Raw genomic sequence first — 19,995 nt, forward strand, 5'->3', positions numbered from 1 at the left:
TCAACCCGAATTAAGTCCACGTTCAGTTTGTTTCCAGTGTGAATCCATTTTTTGTACAATAATATGTTAAATCAGACATAAATAATTAACCAGCAAGATCTTAGATTCCGTGCTGACAGGGTCTTTGTCAATACCTAAGGTAGATAAACAGGTAAGATCATTGCTTTTGAAAATTCCAGCCATTACAACATATAAACAGTGTAGTGTGAGCTGCTCTGTCCTTACACTTCAACTCTTCAACTTCTCAGTGCTAATGATCTTCTGCCAGAACACCACTGATCTGCCAACATGGCAATGAAGGCCAGCAAGAGAATTAAGAGGGAGTCTGAAGTGACAGACAAGTTTGTTGTGTGTTTAACATTGTTTGCATAATGTAATACAATGAAGGCCCATTGTATTTGGTGATATCCTTGGACAGGAATTCTGATGTAAATTCTAAGTTCTGTGGCAGACCACAGAATTGCTCAGGGGATTACCATTTCTGTAACATTACCATTTCTGTAACACTGCAAAATGGATTTGATCATACTGATTGAATTATTCATTTGACTATTTAGAGAAAGCTCTGCTTTGAGCATTACAGTGCCATAGACACTGCAAGTTATAGGAGAATTCAGTACTGATGGACTTCAGAAATAAGGGGATCTTGTTCCCTAATTAAGATCAGCATGTTGCAACTCCAGCTGCAAAAAGGTGGAAATATTGGATCCACTTCATATTGGATGTGAGGCTTTGACAGCACAAAAGGAGAGCAGTGTTGGAGTGAGACACTTTAGGGTAGGAATGTAATGAATTGTTTACTGCAGGAAACAATTTACTCCTCTCTCGCTATTGAGAATCTTTTCTTTTCTTACCTGAATTTCTTCTCCCTGTAGTTAAATTCAAAGGTGATGTAATGATGGAGTAAGTTTAAATCTCAGTAAGTAACGCTCAAATGGTGTAACTTACAGGCTGGGGATGGAGGAGAAGGTTGAAGAGGGAAGTGTAGCAGAAAAAGCTACTATCAGAGAATGTATTAAGGAGTTAACAGTGTTGCCAATTCTTCCAATTTTATCACAAGTCTCATAATATTTGGTGTTTTTCTTAGAGCCCCAGCTTCTGGAATCCTCTGATAATGGGAGAATCTCATTTTTCATTAAAAAGCAAAGTGAGTTTCTTGCCCAGATGTATACAGAGAAAACTTGAAAATGTGACTTAAGGCTCCAAAACCACAAGGCAAATAAAAAACCCCAGTCTTTCTTATTTTTAAAAATCTCATGGTTTGTAAGCCAATTATGATAGTTTGGGGCCTGACTCATGATTTTTGAATGCTTAGGGGTGGTAGTACTGAGATTCTTTTCCTGCTTCTCTTCCCCAATTCATGTTTACTAATATGTGGCTTACGGCTGTAAATTCTATGAGGCTGGGCTGTATAGCACCTACCACAATGATCTCCTATCTTGTTGGGGGCCCTGAGCACTACCATAAAACAAATAATAACTTATATCACCTCTGAATTTTGTCCATTGTGTTTATCTCTTCTTCCTATGCTTGGGGTTGACCTGGCTGTTCCGGCTTCTCTCACAGTGGTCCTGTGTCGACTTCTCTTCCCCTCCTCAGGTAGGTTGGCTGCAGCTTCTCTCTTGGAAGGAGGTGGTTTTCTGCCCTACCTGAAGATGTTCCTTAATGACCATCACTCATGTGTTCCAATGAGTCAAGAGCCAAGTTCAACTCCCACTGAAGACAATGAAAATATTCACACTGAAGTCAATATTCAGAGCACACTTGCAATGTCAGTTTGCTTACATATTGGCAAGTGGTGTGGAGAAATTGCTTTGTGGGGTTTCCTGCTAATTTCTTGTAAGAGTCTGGTTTTGTGCCCACTTTTGCAGCCAGAGAGTGATAGAATTCATGGGCTAACAATAATATTAAATGAATTAATTAGAACTGGTTGGAAATCTTTCACCAGGGCTTTAGTTAATAATTAACCACACTTAACATTTCTGTGGCACTTTTCATCCAAGGTCTTTAAATCCCCATTAGAAAATTAATACTCCAAACACCACCTGTGAGGTGGGGATATTGTTATGGCAGGAGCCCTCAGATGATGCAGTTACTCATAGTTTTACAAGTTGTTATTTTAGTGTGTGAGCACTGGTCGGTCTTTGAAGAAGTATTGTCAGTTTTGTGATTCAGTTTCTTTTTGGGAGAGCTGTTGCAAATGGCAGGGGAGCTTGCTCTCTGCCTTAACCTCCAACTGGAACAATTCTTGAGGCATACCCTAAGAATAAATCCAGACTCTGAATCACTGATTTCTCTTGCAGTGGGAAGGCAACCTGCATGGCCCAGACATGTGCTCCCACTCGGAAGGGACAGGGGAGAGTTACACAATTATTATACCTTGTTCAGATGGTTAAACTGAAACACGAGCATTTCAGGGATTTTCTCAAGGTCAAACAATGAGGCAGGAACAGAATGCAAATCTTCTGTTCCAACTACTAGCGTACATTCCCGGCACTGAGCAATTTTAATGAAATGGTTTGTTGTTCATGTTTCAAAGAACATTAACTGTGAAATGGTGTCTTTATAAACATTTGTTTCAATACAGGAAAACAGAACTGTTCAAAACTCACAAATTTACTGTACCTCTCCCTGGCCTAAAAATCACCCAAAACAATTACTCTACAAACCATGCAACCATATATCAACTCTCTTTACTAATAACAATATATAACATAGTTAACAAATCCAGTTGTCACAGGTGTCCTTGTGAGTAGACCACGCCCAGTGCCTCTGTGTCAAGGTAGGTGGCCTAATTGAGATACTTAAAGGGAGGGTGTGGGGCTACATGTGAGCTATAATAATGTGTCAGAGGGCAGGAAGGGGAGGAGTAATTGGGGTAGCCTGTGGAGAGGTGTAATAGTGAAGTGGTGTTAACTCTTGTGATGGGACCTTAGAGCCTAGGAAGGCTGCCCTGGATCTGCCCGTTTCAGAAGAGTAACAGCTGGTGGTGAGCAGAGCTGGCTGAATAAGGACTGGCTCAGAACAGTAAGCTGAGGAACTGTTAGTGTCTTGTTTTACTTATGTTTGGATAATAAACCCATTTAAAGGAAAGTGGGTGAGGCAGTGCCTGGCTGGGTGCTGGGGAGAAGCCCTGCCCTGTAACACGAATATTACAAAAACTCTCCCTGGAAAAATGTGAAAGCTGTAAAGAGACAATAACAAGCAATTCAAACCCCTGCAAACAAGGAAATACAGAAGTATCTCACCTTTTTATCCTGCAGAGGGCAGAGTTAAGGTTGTCTGGGTGGCACCTTTCTGATTACAGTTAAGAACTGTAGATTAGGGATTGTAGTATAGGAAGGTGATGAATATGTTTTATTGCTTTATTCTGTATTTCCTGGTTTTGTTGGTTTTGAGTTGGGTGCGGTTTGCCCTAACAATCTTAGCTGTTTTTAGAAGTTTTTTGTATATGTATGTTTAATTTATTACAATAATAATCCTATAGTCATATAAAGTACTGGTTGAATTCTGGCATCCTGTCTGTATGCAGTTGAGCAATACACTGGAGATCCATGCATAGCCCTTAACTGAAGTCTGCAATTTTGAGGTGGGAAAATACTAATGTACATACTGCATCCAACTGCCAAATTCCATTAATTTATCTTAGTACAGCCAGGAAAATAATTACTAGATGCTGGACTCAGTGCCCTGAGCTATGAAATGGTTAGCAGACTCATAGTACTGAAATATAATTCTTTCTCTCTTGTGCCCCTCCCCCCCATCACTTTTTGCTAATTAAAAAAGACTGTCAGTAAGCTTTGATGTACGGCTTCTTCCACTCCTAATCCTCAGGAAGAATCCTGAGTTATTACGTACTGTATTAACATTCAAAAATATAAACACGGTCCCAGAGCTTGCTCTGGCAGGACACCTAGAATGTTATACTTCACTGAGTCTTGCTCCTCCTCAGGCCTGAGTGTTCTCAGTTCTAGTAGAGGATGCTCAGCTCCTCCAGTGTCAGGTCATTGGTGAGTATCTTTAGATTAGTGGTTTCACTTTCACCAGGCTGAGATTAATTTTATATATTTAATTAAAATAATGTTTTCATTTAAAAAAAAAAAGGCAAAAGAAACAATGAGTCTGGTGGTCCATCACCATTCTGACTCTCCCTGCTTCACGCCAGGCAGGCATTTTGGGAGTGGAGAGAACCCTAAGCAGCAAGCTCCTCTTCCCTAAAGTTGGCATGTCATTGCGGGGAGACAGCCAGGTGGCCCACGCACCTTCTAGCCTCTGCATCTGTAAGAGGCAGCTTGGCAGTCTTACTTTCCATTTCTGGTGTTTTACACCATGGCCTACTAGCCCAGCTTCTGCAGTCTGGGTCTTCAAGAAGTCCACTCCTTCCAAATCCATTCAAGTGTAGTCTTGTGAAGGTGACTACGGGGCCAGTTGTCTCATTCTAGAGCAGTGAGAACATGTAGCTTCTGTAACAACTCCCACTGCTCTGCCTTTTAAAATTGTAAACTGCATGGGAGGAATCGATTCCATTGAATGAACAGGTGCTTTTTGTGGGAAGAGAGAGAGGGAAGGAACTATCAGGTCCTGCCGATTCAGAATGGGGGAACTGGCCATCCTGACAACATCAAACAGGGCTGGAGCCCTAGGCATCCTGCAACATGGCGTCCACATAACTCCACCATGGCCCCACCAACATCTGGACTGATGGTGCAAACAGAGCCCCTTCCCATTCCACAGAGGCAAAGGTGGCAGCATGGGGTCCCCTTCTTTCCCTTTGGAACAGCAGAAGAGGCCTCCCTTCTTTTGGGATCAGCAGAGGCAGCTCCATGAGCCACTTCTTTCCCTACCCCTATAGAGGCATTCCCCCTTAGAGGAATCCCCTGTACGTACCCCAGCAGCTGGTGTTATCTGCTTGAGTGGATGTGGCTAGGCCTAGAGTACACGCAGTCCTTGACTTTACAACACTCGAGTTATGATGAATGGCACTCACAAACACTTCTACACTGACACCCTGATTTGACTTATGACTATAGGTTCCAAGTTTACGATGCTCAGTCCTGCAATGGAATAGATTGTGGTTCTGAGTTCCGAAGTTCCAACTTACGATGCAGTTGTAAGGAACCAATTGTGTCATAAATCTGAGGACTGCCTGTCCTCTCCTCCTATCACAAAAAAAAAAAAAATCTTGGCTGGTTTGATATCAGTGGGAGCACCCAGAATAATGAGTCTTGGCATTAACATCCTTTCAGATGCATGGGACAGTTCCCTTCCCTCAGCTATTGTTTCAGGCTGATGGCAGACGACATTGTGGCATGGCAGTTCAAATCTTCACACTTTTGTTTGTAACCGTGAGGGCTAGACAATTCCATTTAAAGAAAGAAACTGAGAGTTGGATGTAATAGGTGGCTCCAGGAACTCACGCCCTAGGCTTGGGCTGACTGCCTGTCCCATAATCCAACCAACCCTGTCCCCAAATGATTCCCCTAAAGCGATCTCAGGCAGGGCTGAAACTGGAAAAAAGAAAGGAATGCTGGTGTACTTGGCTGCTCCAAACTACTGGGTCATCAGCAACATGAGAATACTTGTTCCTGCCCAGGTCAATTATCAGGGCCTTCCTTTCAGCTTCCTCTGTTCCATTAGAGTAAAACCACTGTAAAAAAACAAACCAACCCTTTCTAGCCATAACTTTGTGTTCTTGCTTTTTCTTTCTTGTTCCATTTCTTTTGTTCTCTGATTTCATAATTTAATTTTCCTGTTTCTCTCTTCAAGCTTGGACTAGAATGGGGTTCAAAAAAGAACTAGATAAGTTCATGGAGGATAGGGCCATGAATAGCTATTAGCCAGGATGGGCAGAGATGGTGACCGTGGCCTCTGTTTGCCAGAAGCTGGGAATGGGTGTCCGGGCATGGATCACTTGATAATTGCCCAGTTCTGTTCATTCCCTCTGAAGCATCTGGCACCAGCCACTGTTCGAAGACAGGATACGGGGCTAGATGGACCGTTGGTCTGACCCAGTATGGCCACTCTTATGCTCTTATGAGATAGCTCAGACCCTGCTTGTTAAGAGCCCTACAGACCAATAAAAGAATAATTTAACCCAAGGAGAGAGACTTAGTGGAGCTGGTATTATGTGTATATTTGTTCCTTAGAAGGTTTTCTGTTGCAGGTCATGTGAGTTTTAGTTTCTTGGTGTCTATGTTCACCTCCAAATAGAGCAATTTTCAGTAGTCTAGTTTCAGAGGTGACGTAATGAACATGTGGGTCACAGTGACAAGGCTCTCATCTGAGAGGAAAGGGCATAGTTTCCTGGCCAGCCAAAGATGGGAGAAAGCTATTGATGCAGGCTGTGAGTCTAGGCACAGTGAAGATACCCCCTGAAGCTTAGTACTGCTTTGATTGGTGATCATTCAGTTGAGGAAATCAATGTCCTATTTGATCTCCTAAGCAGAGAAAACAACTCTTTCCTGGGAGCAAGAAAATAATTTGTAGATGATTGCTTAGTTTAAAAAGCAAACAAACCCACAAACCTTGATCTTGTTTTCTGTGAATCGTTCCCAAGCAGTTTTGGGGTGTGGCTGGGTGGGGGTCTTCCAGATTTGTTTGCTATTTGAAATTCTTCACCAGCAAAACTTAATAAATGATTCTTGGTTTGTAGGTTATTCATAAGCAGCTCTTTATTCAGTATCTGAAAGCTGATCTTTGAGCTGTGCTGGATAGTTGTGACTGGACTTGCAGGTCACATGGTATTATTCCCTAATGGGAGGAACATAACTCTTAGAATCAGATCTCTTCATATGAGCTTTGGCACATGTTTTCCAGGCACTCTTCTCACTTCACCATTGTAACCCTATACTCTGCATCCAGAATCAACATGGCCCTTTAAATATAGCCAGCATTGCCAGCAATGTGAAGTTCCCTAACAATCACAACAAAACTTCAGTCCTTCACAGCTACCTATTTTTCCAGAAAAAACTTCTAAACCTGTTTTGATATTTAGAAATTAAAAAAACTATTTCTACAGGAAGACTCATGATCGCTGCAAGTTGTGGACGGGTTTTCCTGTAGATTAGAGGCACTGAATAGGGCAGAGATCTCAACAATGAGAGCCCTAGTTGGGCAAAAATAAACAAAAACGTATCTCTGCAGCAGCATTGTTAGTGCAGTCAGATTTGCTGTACTGGGAGACTTGAAGAGTTTCATGAAGTTCAGATGTTTTCTTTTTGCTATCTTCTATGAGAATAGTCATAAAATGATACAATGATGGGGAAACTTGGCCAGCTGTTACTTACCATCTGTGACTCTTTTGCAGTTAAACTCTTTTCCCTGTCCACTTTTCTTTTCTTTTTTTTTGATATTGTAAACTCCTAGTTCAAGATTTGTTTAAACTGTGCTAAGTAAAAGAAAAGGTTGTGTAAGCCAATTCAGGCATCTGACAAATAATGTAGATTCTTTTTCCCCACAAAAAGTCACCCAGCCAGAATAAAAATGTTTTGAGGCTTGCCAAATCAGCACCATTTGCACTCTGAGATAAAAGTGGTAACTGAACACTCTCATATATATGTCAAAACTGTCCTGAAATGCTCCATACTCCCAGCCCATCATGCTGAAATTACATTAATTTACTTGTGGCACCTTAGACTAACAAATTTATTTGAGCATAAGCTGTCGTGAGCTACAGCTCACTTCATCGGATGCATTCAGTGGACAAATTTATTTGAGCATAAGCTTTCGTGAGCTGTATATTTGTTTGTTAGTCTCTAAGGTGCCACAAGTACCCCTTTTCTTTTTGCGAATAGAGACTAACACGGCTGCTACTCTGAAACCTGTCATTAATTTACTTGAGCCTTAGTGGTCAATGTTAAATTTTCATATCAAAGTTATTTCCCACTTGTTTCCTTTCCTGTCTTATACAAATGCTGGCCTATTTTTGTCCCTCTGAGTTTGAATGTATTAGATGGAATTACACCATTATTTAATAGGGATAATATTTATATTACAAAAAACTGCACTTAACATTAAGGCAACTGATTCTCAAATGCTAACCTTTGGCACTTTGATTTATGTATCCCATAAGGCTATAATCAACTTGTTGCACACGGTAGCACTGGAATGCTGCCCCTTAGCCAGGGTAATAATTCCAGCCACGGAAAGTCATTATGTGTGTGACAGACCGGAGTTAGAAACTGAAAGGTCAGAGCTTGTCAGAATGACACAAGTCACCACTCTTCTTCCCTCAAAATGTTTCAAGAAACCATAACACTGTGGATTTGCTAAGCAACCTGTAAAATAACAGTGACAGCTGTGGTTTTTGAGAAATGTTGCATATTTTTGTTTGGAACTAACGAAACCTTTCCCATGTGGAACCATCAGCCCCTTGAAATGAACCCGCAAACAAAGGAAGCACTTGAAACAAAGGTCAATGGGAGGAAGGTAACTGCAGTCAACTACAGCACCTAATAAAAGTAAGGGATAGAAAGCAGGTTTCAGTGGGAGGTACGCAGATGTTGAAATAGCTGCCACTACTAAAAATGATCTGAGGGGTTCCTAACATGCAAACCTAAACTTTTAGGAACAACCTAGAAACTTACTTGCTTCAATAGGGATAGCATGGGGGCGGGGTGTGTGTGTGTGTGTGAGTATGAAATTCACTCTGTGGAGGGAGCCAAATTCTATATTTAATGGTCTGTAGGCCATGGTATAGATTCAGGACTCCTTAACTTTCTCACTACACAGCAGAATTCCCAGAGATCTCAATGAGAGGTTTGTACAAATATGAAGGCCTGATTATATTCTCAGTGTAGTTACATTATTTGTTCAGTACCTTATCACACTGGGTCATTAACAGAAAAATGTTTCATTTATTTCTGTTTTTTTGTGTGTGTGTGTGTGTGTGTGTTTGTTTGTTTGTTTGTTTGTTTCCCCCGCCCCCCTCCCCCTTCTCCCCCATCTCCTCGCTCTCTTTCTGAGACTCCTGTATTTCTCTGCAATAACACTCCCTTCTTCCATGGGCTTCCACTGTCCCCCTGTGCTGGTATCTTTAAATGATCAGCAATTAAATAGTTCTTGTGAATGTTTAATTCTAAAACCCAATGATGGCATGTTATCATAGCAGTGAGATGAATGAGGTGCAGAAAGAAGAGGAAGTTCTTGGAGCCATTGTGTTAGGCCATCTGCAGACCCAGGAAGATATCACTGCATTGAGTTAACATTTGGAAGGTTCTTTCTAACCCTGCTGTTTAGGAACTTACTTAAAAAAATTCTTTAGAACCTGAACATCATGCAGACCACATAAATACAGCAAGCATGCTAGATATAAAACACCTTGGCTTTTGAGTTTAGTGGGGGGCAAAAGGAAATCAAACCTTTATATTTAAGCAAGTGCATGTGGCTACCTTCAGATGAATCCATTACCAAACTGTTGTCAGGGACCTCACAATCCCATTCTGTCATCTGCTTGCATGCTGTACATGTGGTACTTGCCATTAGTGCTCTTAGGATGCCTTGTGAGATTCCTAAGTTCAGCACAGGCCTTGAAGGATAACTTTGTAAAATCCCATAATTGAATACATCTTGAAGCTATGTCCCTGCAGGGTGCCCTTAATCTTAACTCACAGGTGGGATGGGAGAAGGATGGGGAGGGATAGCTCAGTGGTTTGAGCATTGGCCTGCTAAACCCAGGGTTGTGAGTTCAAGCCTTCAGGGGGCCATTTAGGGATCTGAGGCAAAAATTGGGGATTGGTCCTGCACTGAGCAGGGGGTTGGACTAGATGACCTCCTGAGGTCCCTTCCAACCCTGATATTCTATGATCCTAAGGATGGAGACTTCTCAGCCAGACAACCATGGCAGAAGTAGAGGGGAGAAAAGCTAAGTGGTTTGGCAATGTGTAGGGATCCCTAAACAGAGGGGATGAGATTTAGAGGTGATGGGGGTAGGTAGGCTAGTATGGTACAGTTTGCCTTCCAAAGTCTTTGGGTCTAAAATCACCATAGTTTCCCCACAGAGAGGGAAATCTCAGATAAGTAGGGCCCTGAGTTGCATATTGGGCTGTATTAGTAGGAGCATTGCCAGCAGATTGAGGGAAGTGATTATTCCCCTCTCTTCGGCACTGGTGAGGCCAGTTTTGGTCTCTCCCCCCACTACAGAAGGGATGTGGATAAATTGGAGAGAGTCCAGAAAAGGGCAATGAAAATGATCAGGGGGCTGGGGCACATGACTTATGAGGAGAGGCTTAGGGAACTGGGGTTATTTAGTCTGCAGAAGAGAAGAGTGAGGGGGGATTTGATAGCAGTCTTCAACTACCTGAAGGGGGGTTCCAAAGAGGATGGAGCTAGGCTGTTCTCAGTGGTGGCAGATGACAGAACAAGGAGCAATGGTCTCAAGTTGCAGTGGGGGTGGTCTAGATTGGATATTAGGAAACACTATTTCACTAGGAGGATGGGTGAAGCACTTGAATGGGTTACCTAGGGAGGTGGTGGAATCTCCATCCTTAGAGGTTTTTAAGGCCTAGCTTGACAAAGCTCTGGCTGGGATGATTTAGTTGGGGTTGGTCCTGCTTGAGCAGGGGGTTGGACTAGATGACCTCCTGAGGTCTCTTCCAACCCTAATCTTCTATGATTCTATTCTATGATTCTCTCTGGCCTTGCAGACCAAGGGTGACAATGGGTTGTGAAGCTCGTAATGCATCACCCAGCTTCCAAAAGAACAGGGCCCACATCTAGGGTTTGCTTTGCCTGTGCTTAAGGCCTGCTGTGGATAGACAATCCCTGAAAGTGATGTTTTGTGGGATGAGACTGCAGTTTCACTCTTCTAGAAGCTGCTCATCTGGGAATAAGGTCAAAACAGAATAGTAGCTGCCAATGGTTTAGAGCATTGATACTCAGACCTCTGTGGTTCAGGAGTCAAATTAGTGATCAACAAAAGAGCCACAGTTGTGTGAATTCATTGTTTCATTTACTATTCTAATTCTCACAACAAAATGACTGACCAAGTGTTTTACAATTGGTTAATAACATAGTAAAAACATCCTGATTGGTTAATAATTAAATCACACAGAGCCACAGGAAACGCATTAAAGAGCCACTTGTGGCTCCTGAGCCTCAGTCTGAGTATCCCTGGCTTAGAGCATCCACAGTGAGGTCAGGAATATTTTTGGAGCTAATCTACAGCTAGCCACTGTATTACCTAAACCTCTTACTGATCACTACAGTGTAAATTCAGTGAGGTGGCCGTTCGCCCCCCGCCCCCCTCCCATTTTTTCATTATGCCAATGTGTTTTGAAAACATGCCAATAAATGCTTAAGCTGATGCTCTGAATTCACAGTAATGGGGGTTGTCTACACAAGTTACTTCAAATGCCATCTGGGCCTGCTTCTGTTCTCACAGTAGTTTAAATAAGGAGTAATTGCATTCAAGTCAGTGGAGTTACACTGCCATGCAACTGATGTGAGCAAGAGTCGAATGAAGCTTTCTTTTGGTATTGTTTCTCTGAGTCCTTTATTAACTTTAACTCTCTGTTCCCTAGGGTTAAAAGATCTGGATTACTATTGCCTTGGAACTCTTCTCTTTTAAAATTAATGTAAATATTATTTTTAGGTTCCCCCGCCCTTTGGGTATCTGTGTGAGATATGCTCCCTCTACAAAAACAAAGGCAAACAACTAAGGTTTTGGATAACACTAAAGAATTCTTACATCAGACAAATAATGTGAGTTATATTGTTTGGGACTTAGACAAACCAGGACTCATTTCCCCTTTCAGTTCACTGCACCATAATGAAACTGTTTCACTTCAGCTGCCAGCATCCCGTCCACTGATCACCCTGGGGATTCTCTGAGAAGCTTCCTGCTCAGCCAGCATTAAGACTTTCTTTCCAAGAGGCACCTCAGTGTGCCACATGCTAGATTATTCCTGGCTATGGGAACAATCTTGAACTCTTTTTGGTAAAACTCCTGCTGAAGTCACTGTGAGTCGTGCCTGAGTGAGTAGTTCAGGACTGCTTCCGTTTGAGTCTGAGCAGCTGTCTGGTGTGCTGAACCAGCAGCTTTGTGTGCTATGGATTGTGCTCTTGCAAAGCCTATTGTCCTTCTTCCCCCCCTTTCTCTTATCCCACTCAACACTGCATGGCCCCTGGGCAACTGTTAACTACTCACCAATAACACCACTGTACAAAAGATGGGAAGAGAAACTGGATGCTCTTTCTAGATGCCTTTGTGGATCCCACCCACAATAGCTATCTAGATACCTACACCCCAGACTTAGGTGCTGAAGTCCCAGTTTTGGCTCCAATGCAATCCCACCAAACCTGTAGATGCCTAGGTTTTCAGGGGAAAAGTTCTCTTTGCACCTAACTTTCTGCGTGAGCATGTGCACTGCTGCCTCCCTCTGAGCATCTGGATACCTATCTCCCACCTAAGCCACACAAATCAGGGGAAGATAAGTATTTAGCTGCTTATCTCAGGTGTGTGGCCTGATCTGTGAGGTGGCCTCTGAGCACACCTACTGGATTGGGTCCCATTCAAAACCCGGCAGCCAGCGGAGGAGGCAATGCCCACCTTAAAACCGTTAGCCCAGTGGCTGGAGCACTCACCTGGAACTGTAGGAGATCCAGGTTCAATTCTTCCTCTCTTTTTAGATGGGGAGCCAGAACTTGAACAGGGGCCTCCCACTTCTCAGGAGAGTGCTCTAACCACAGAACTGGGGGATGTTCTGTTGTGGCCACACCCCCCCCTCCAGTCTCTCCTGTTGAAGCTGCTCCACTGTGGATAAATGAATGACTGGAGCAGGGACACTGATCTTGGGATCTCCTGCCTGCTAAAGGGATGCCCTGACTACTGAGTCAGTCTCTCTCTCTGGCCCAATGACTCTGTATTTACTCTTATTCAATGGGAGAGAATGAGGGATCCCCACATCAAAATATCCCATGGCTCAGTAGCTAGAGCATGCTCCTGTGGAGTGGGAGAGCCCTATTCAAATCCTCTCTCCTGCGGGGGACAAGGGGAGAATTGAACCCACATCTTCAGCAAGTGTTCTAATCACTGGCTAAAAGTTATAAGGCACGTACCCCTCTGATCTCCACCACTTCCTCTGGCTGGTATGGGTGTGGAGTGAGGCAGGTGCCTAACTCATGCCCAGAGTTGCCAGGGCTATGAACTGCCAAGTCCTGGAACAAATTAAGCCCTGGGAGAGATTAAGAGAAGGGAGTGTCCTTTGCCCCACCTCTCTCACAGGAGATAGGCACCTAAATCCAGGCTGCAGGAGGTGCCTAGCTCTACTTAGGGCAGGGGTGCTGAGAGCCATTGAACCAAACTGTAAACCCTGTGTATGATGGAAACCACTTCAGGCCAGGGGGTGCGGCAGCATCCCCAGCACCCCTAGTTTCATCACCTATGGCTTAGTGATCCACAAACAGGAACCTGCTGGCTGGAGTTAGGCACCCAAGGCATTTCTTGCAGGCACGAGCAGTGCTGACCTGGGATCCCATCTATCTGCTCAGGGACCCAACAAACGGAGGAAGGCTAGTCATGTGTTAAACCACAGGGAATATGGCCTGTACTCCTGGCTGTACTAAAGACTTCCAGTTTGAATTTGGGCAAAGCACTCAATTAGCCTGCATCAAGTTCCCTATCTTAACTATCTCTCAGCTCTAACTTATTCTTATTTACAAAACCCTTTGAGATCCTGAGATGGAAGTTTTTATAAAAGTGAAGTTTTATTTTTATTTTATTCAATCTGGGTTATCACCACTTCAACTAACAGAATTTCTATCTACCAGAGGTCTATGACCTGTTAGAGTTCTCCAAATATTTTGAACGGAAACGCACACAACAAGCATACTGTGTTCTGCCCTCAAATGATTCAAGTTTGCAGTGCCATTTCTAGGGGGTAATATTGAAAGAAAGGTGCTACACTGACACACACTGCTCAATTTCAAGCTTATAACTAAAAGGACAGTACTGCTATATCTGAATGGAAGACAATGGTATAGTAACCCCATAAGGCATGCTGTTAAGGCCTAATTAGAAACAGGAACTTGCCTACTAGACCAATATTTATCCTCACCCATTTGCTATATTTATAGTGTGGGATTTCAGTGCTTTCATTCGTTGTTTTTACTGTAATAGAGATGATGTCTGATTTTACATACTACATGGGTGTTTGTATATGCTGTAACTTCCTGTTCCTATTGAAATGGAGCCTCTTAAAGTGTACCAATCCCCCTGACTCAAAAGTAAAATAATAATTGCAGCCAGAATTGTACTTTGGCCAAAACATTCCCCCTATTGAGCAAATTTCTAGAACCACAGGCGCTGACTTTTGTTTTTGCCAGTGTGTTTTTTGTTTTTTTTTCTTTTAAGAGGTGAGTCTGTGTGTGTGTGCTAGGGGGGTTAGGGGCTGTGCCGGTTTTGGGGCGGCTATTTTTGGCATACTTCTTTCATATTCTAATTATTAAATGCCTATCGTTGGAATCTTAACAATTTAATCATTATTAAATAGTATTGAACTACATAATTACACTACCGTGAATTACAGTATATTAAAATCATTGCACTCACGTACAAGCTGTCTTCACTAACTTCCCAGTTTAAAGACATTATATCTCACTGTAGATTTCTGAATAAAACTGGCTTGTGGGTGCTCAGTATTGGGTGTACAATGGCACCATGACACTGGGACCACACACAGAAGGCCCTGCCCATGCTCCTCTCCTCCCCAGGCAAGAGACAGGTTGGGTCTCAGGATGGCGAGGGGGGTGGGAGAGGCAGAGTGAGGGTACGGGGGCAGGACCACTGTCCAGGCACCAGGGCCCACAAAAGATTAATATGGCCTTGCAGGTTGTGTGACACCCCCCCCACACCCTCTTTTTTTGGTGGTTGCTTGAGCCCTGGAGCACCCACAGAGTCAATGCCTATGACTAAACTCCTGCCCAGCTTCTTCTGTTTGTGAGGTTTTCAGGTCTGTGAGGTACCCAGTTCAGATACTCCTCCTCCATGAACACCAGGATAATACAGTAGTGCTGCTGGTATGGCTGTTCTATGCAAAAAATAACACTGGTCTTTCTCTTCAGGGAGCTGAAATATTCATCCTGTCCCGTTTCTCTCTCTCTCTCTCTCTCTCTCTCTCTCTCTGTCTCTCTCTCTGTCTCTCTCTCCACCCCCCTCGGCCCCGAGCTTGTTTCCATGGCCTGTCATCTTGGGCTGGTGGATGGTCAGCAAATCTGATGGTGGCAGGGTGGCAACAGTCAGGAAAAGGCCTAACTGCTGTGTGAACACACCTGGCATCTACAGACAATATGGCTTCTGATGCTGCAGAAATCCCATTCTGAATTGTCAACTCAAATGAAATGCTGACTTTGTTCCCTCTCGCCTAAGTAAGAGAGGTTAGTAAGTGGTGGGGACAAGAGCATGGGGGAGGCATGGAGAGGCATGAGAATAAAAGGGGAAGGAATAAAGAGTGGAAATCAGAATGGAACAAACCTGTTTTGTTGCCAGAGAGGTGAGGTGTTTCCTGTTTTTTGTTTAAAAAAACAAACTAAGTCCTCAAACTTGAAGAGACTTTGGGTCCACTTCCAGATCTATGCTTGGCATCTGAGGCTTGCCTTTATAATGGGCAGAACCAGAAATCCAGATCTGAAGCATAATCTCTCACACACCCCACCCCAAAATCTAGATCTGAGCTGCTTGAACCCATCTCTAGTGACATCATCTCAGTATCTTGCTGCTAACTCTACTCTCATTTTTTGTTGGTTTGAGAAATGTCTTGGAACTAGAAAGTTAGCTACTTTTCCAGACTGTACTTAGAATCATAGAATATCAGGGTTGGAAGGAACCTCAGGAGGTCATTTAGTCCAACCCCCTGCTCAAAGCAGGACCGATCCCCAATTAAATCATCCCAGCCAGGGCTTTGTCAAGCCTGACCTTAAAAACTTCTAAGGAAGGAGATTCCACCACCTCCCTAGGTAACGCATTCCAGTGTTTCACCACCCTCCTAGTGAAAATGTTTTTCCTAATATCCAACCTAAATCTCCCCCACTGCAACTTGAGACCATTACTCCTTGTCCTGTCATCGGCTACCACTGAGAATAGTCTAGATCCATCCTCTTTGGAACCACCTTTCAGGTAGTTGAAAGCAGCTATCAAATCTCCCCTCATTCTTCTCTTCTGTAGACTAAACAATCCCAGTTCCCTCAGCCTCTCCTCGTAAGTCATGTGTTCCAGTCCCCTAATCATTTTTGTTGCCCTCTGCTGGACTCTCTCCAATTTTTCCACATCCTTCTTGTAGTGTGAGGCCCAAAACTGGACACAGTACTCCAGATGAGGCCTCACCAATAGAGGGGAACGATCACGTCCCTCAATCTGCTGGCAATGCCCCTACTTATATATCCCAAAATGCCATTGGCCTTCTTGGCTACAAGGGCACACTGTTGACTCATATCCAGCTTCTCGTCCACTGTAACCCCTAGGTCCTTTTCTGCAGAACTGCTGCCTAGACATTCTGTCCCTAGTCTGTAGCAGTGCATTGGATTCTTCCGTCCTAAGTGCAGGACTCTGCACTTGTCCTTGTTGAACCTCACCAGATTTCTTTTGGCCCAATCCTCCGATTTGTCTAGGTCCCTCTGTATCCTATCCCTACCCTCCAGCATATCTACCACTCCTCCCAGTTTAGTGTCGTCTGCAAACTTGCTGAGGGTGCAATCCACATCATCCTCCAGATCATTAATGAAGATATTGAACAAAACCGGCCCCAGGACCAACCCTTGGGGCACTCCGCTTGATACTGGCTGCCAACTAGACATGGAGCCATTGATCACTACCCGTTGAGCCCGACAACGTAGCCAGTTTTCTACCCACCTTATAGTGCATTCATCCAGTCCATACTTCTTTAACTTGCTGACAAGAATACTGTGGGAGACAGTGTCAAAAGCTTTGCTAAAGTCAAGGAACATTTCTACCCTAGCTGCAGAACCAGCCACAAAGATTCAGGTCTGGAAGGCTCCCTCTCTGTTGTACTTCCCTGGCCAGGTAGGGGAAAAGGTTGTGAAGGAGGAAATGGCCAGGCTCTGTTTGGCAGTGGGAGCTGTATGGCAGCAGGGAGATAGAAGAAAAACCCCAGGATCTGTGGACAGAGCCACCCGTGGCACAGCCTCTAACTATCAAGTGCAGGTCTGTGTGGGACTTATGGGCGATGAGCAGCAGGTAGGCATGGAACCATTGCAGTGGGGCTCCAATGATACACTAGCTGAGCCTGGTCTGGAAACCCACAAATGCTTGCTTGGTTGAATAGAGACTGGACTGGAGAGGACACCCCCGGTGCTAGGCAGGAAGAGCCCTAACTCGATTGGACTGCCCCAAGGACCCAAAGAGGAACTACTCCTGCTCACTTTGAACTGTAACTATTTAAGCCTCTGTATCTAGGTTATCTGCAGCCTTTCCCTTTCCTGCTAGCCCTAATAGAAACCTTTCCCTTAACCCAGTAACTGCTCAGTACACATGGTTAACGCCTACAAGGCCTAGAGGCTGATGCACTTACTGTGCATGCCTCTGAGATGTGGCACTCTGCTGGCACCCTGGAGATCTGGGGAACGGAGCAACTCCAATAATTACAACTGGTTGGACTTGATGATTTATTAACCATTTACTAATCCTTTTTAAACTAGCTATAAATAGGATCTTAATATTACTTGGGACCCTCATTTTAATGGAGCAGGAATTGTTCCTGTTTAAGGTCTAAATATTCATTTCCTAGATGAGGGAACCATGACCCAGGTTACATGAATCCAGAAGAGTTTGAGACTATTCAGTGGTGAGGACTGAGACTACTGACTTGTGCCAGCTCCACCCATCTTTATGGTTTTGGCCTCCCACCTCCATTTATCTGTTTGTTCACATATTGCATCCGCTCATGATCATAGCTTGTAAGCTGTCTGGAGCTGTGGCTACTTTTGCTTTACTCTTTTGTACAGAGCCTAGCACAATGGGGCCCCAATTCCTGATCTGGCCTATGAGTTTTACCACAAAAACAAATAACTTACAAATAGCACAATTGCTGCATAAGAAGCAAGTTGGTCCCAGGGAGGTCTCTGAAAATATACACTAGAGTGGCTAGGATAGATAATATACACCATCAGCATAGAGAAGAAGGGAGCTGTGCATTGGGACCAGTGCAAAGATAACTTAAAGAAAAGGAAATGGTTTCCTTTCTGATTACGTTTTTCTCTCTGAGCCATATGTGTTGTCTATGTTGCCGCTAGTAAAAAGCTACCCAAGGCCTCTTGAACATGAGCAGAGCAGATTCCCTGTGTTCAGATGGTGGGTCTGCACTAGACCTGGAAGATAGAAATTCTGCCTTTATGAGACATACCCACTTTCACTCTGATCAAGCTGGGGCACGCTAAAAACAGAAATATAGCTGGGGTGACTAGTCCCTCACACTGCTTTGGCTTTGAGTGCAGACCCACGCTCCTTCTGTGTGACTGTAGGTACGTCGTCTGACAGCTAGCCCCTCGCACAGCAATGGCTACACTGCTTTTCTGGGTATCAATCCTTGAGCTGGAATGCACATCTTTCTAGCTCTATAGCAGACACACCCAAAGTCTCTGAGCTCATGGCCTCTTGGGGGACTGCCTCACCAGTGTGGTGGGTTGAATTTGAGTTAAACAAAGAATATTACTCTTTTTAGCTGGTGTCATGCTAGCTGGACTCCAACAGGGCATATAGAACACCGCTGTTTGCGAGAGATTGCTTAACCTGGTCTTTCATTTCATTTTTCAGGATTTTTTTCTGCATCTTATCAGTTACATTAGGAAAACTTTGAACAAGAATCTGGATTGTCTGATCCAGCAAGATGAAAGACTTGGAGGGACTATGGTAGCCCTTTTTTGATCCCTGCATGGACTAATAGTTTAACTTCTACTGTACAAAATAATAAAGGGGTTGGTGTAGGAGATGTCTTTCAGTGAAGGAATATGCTCCTGGTTCAGTTGTGGATTATGCAGCTCAATAGTTAGCATGAAAGGCTCAATTCCAAGCCCATGGAAGTTGAAGAAGAATTCTGATGAGTTGAAGTGGCTTTTAGATAGGGGGCTAACTCCTGAAGGAATTCCCCGACAAACTTGTCAGATGATGCCACATAAAGTGGCTGTTCCTTTAGCCCTTTCTTCCTCCTCAGCAGGATCCCCGCCTATTTCAGAATCCTAACCCTGTAGCTTTCATACAGAATAGCTCCCACAGGACTGGAGAGGAATGGGGTGCGGGGGGGGAGGGGGGGAATGTCACTTTGGCGCTGCTCTACTCCCTTCTGCTCCTTTTGACTCAAAACTGTTGGAGTCCCACTCACTTATAGCCCATTGCACATTGCAAAGGGAATGAGTGGGGCCTAAGGCTCAGTTTTAGAGCTATCACTCTTCCCCAATGATCAAGATAAATATATGCAATGTCATATTACATACTGCTCTAAGACCACTTCCATACCAATACACAAGAGGGTAGAGTATTTGGCTCTAATTTAAAGGTTTCTCAGGTCAGGTCAACAAATGCTGCAGGAAATTAAATTTATTTAGACTTTCTCCCATAAAAATAAGACCCTTCATTTTAATCTCATGTCCATTCCATACGAGTCAGTGTTGTACATCTTGTGAAACCAAAACAGGTCCTTAAAGATGGACTTGTTGACAAGCCTTGAAAGATTCCCATTGTAGTTAATGGCAATAATTCTAGTTCACTATTCAGACGCTAATAGATATAAATGGCAGAGCAACCAACATCCTTCCTCTGCCTCATTCTGCCTTCCTCTGCCTCATCCACTTTTCTGGAGCCAAATCACAAAGCAGTATAATAGGCATTTCAATACACTTCTTTCCACTCATCCCCACCCTTCTAAAAGTTGCTAGAATCAGGAATTTGTGACGTGAGTTGTAATCAGTTCTTGTGGGGATTGATCAATATATCAGCAAGTGATAGCTATATGGCTGGTAGGATTAAGAAAAAAGAGAAAACAGACTTAC

This window comes from Eretmochelys imbricata, chromosome 2, assembly GCF_965152235.1.
Source record: "Eretmochelys imbricata isolate rEreImb1 chromosome 2, rEreImb1.hap1, whole genome shotgun sequence".
Classification (NCBI taxonomy): Eukaryota; Metazoa; Chordata; order Testudines; family Cheloniidae; genus Eretmochelys; species Eretmochelys imbricata.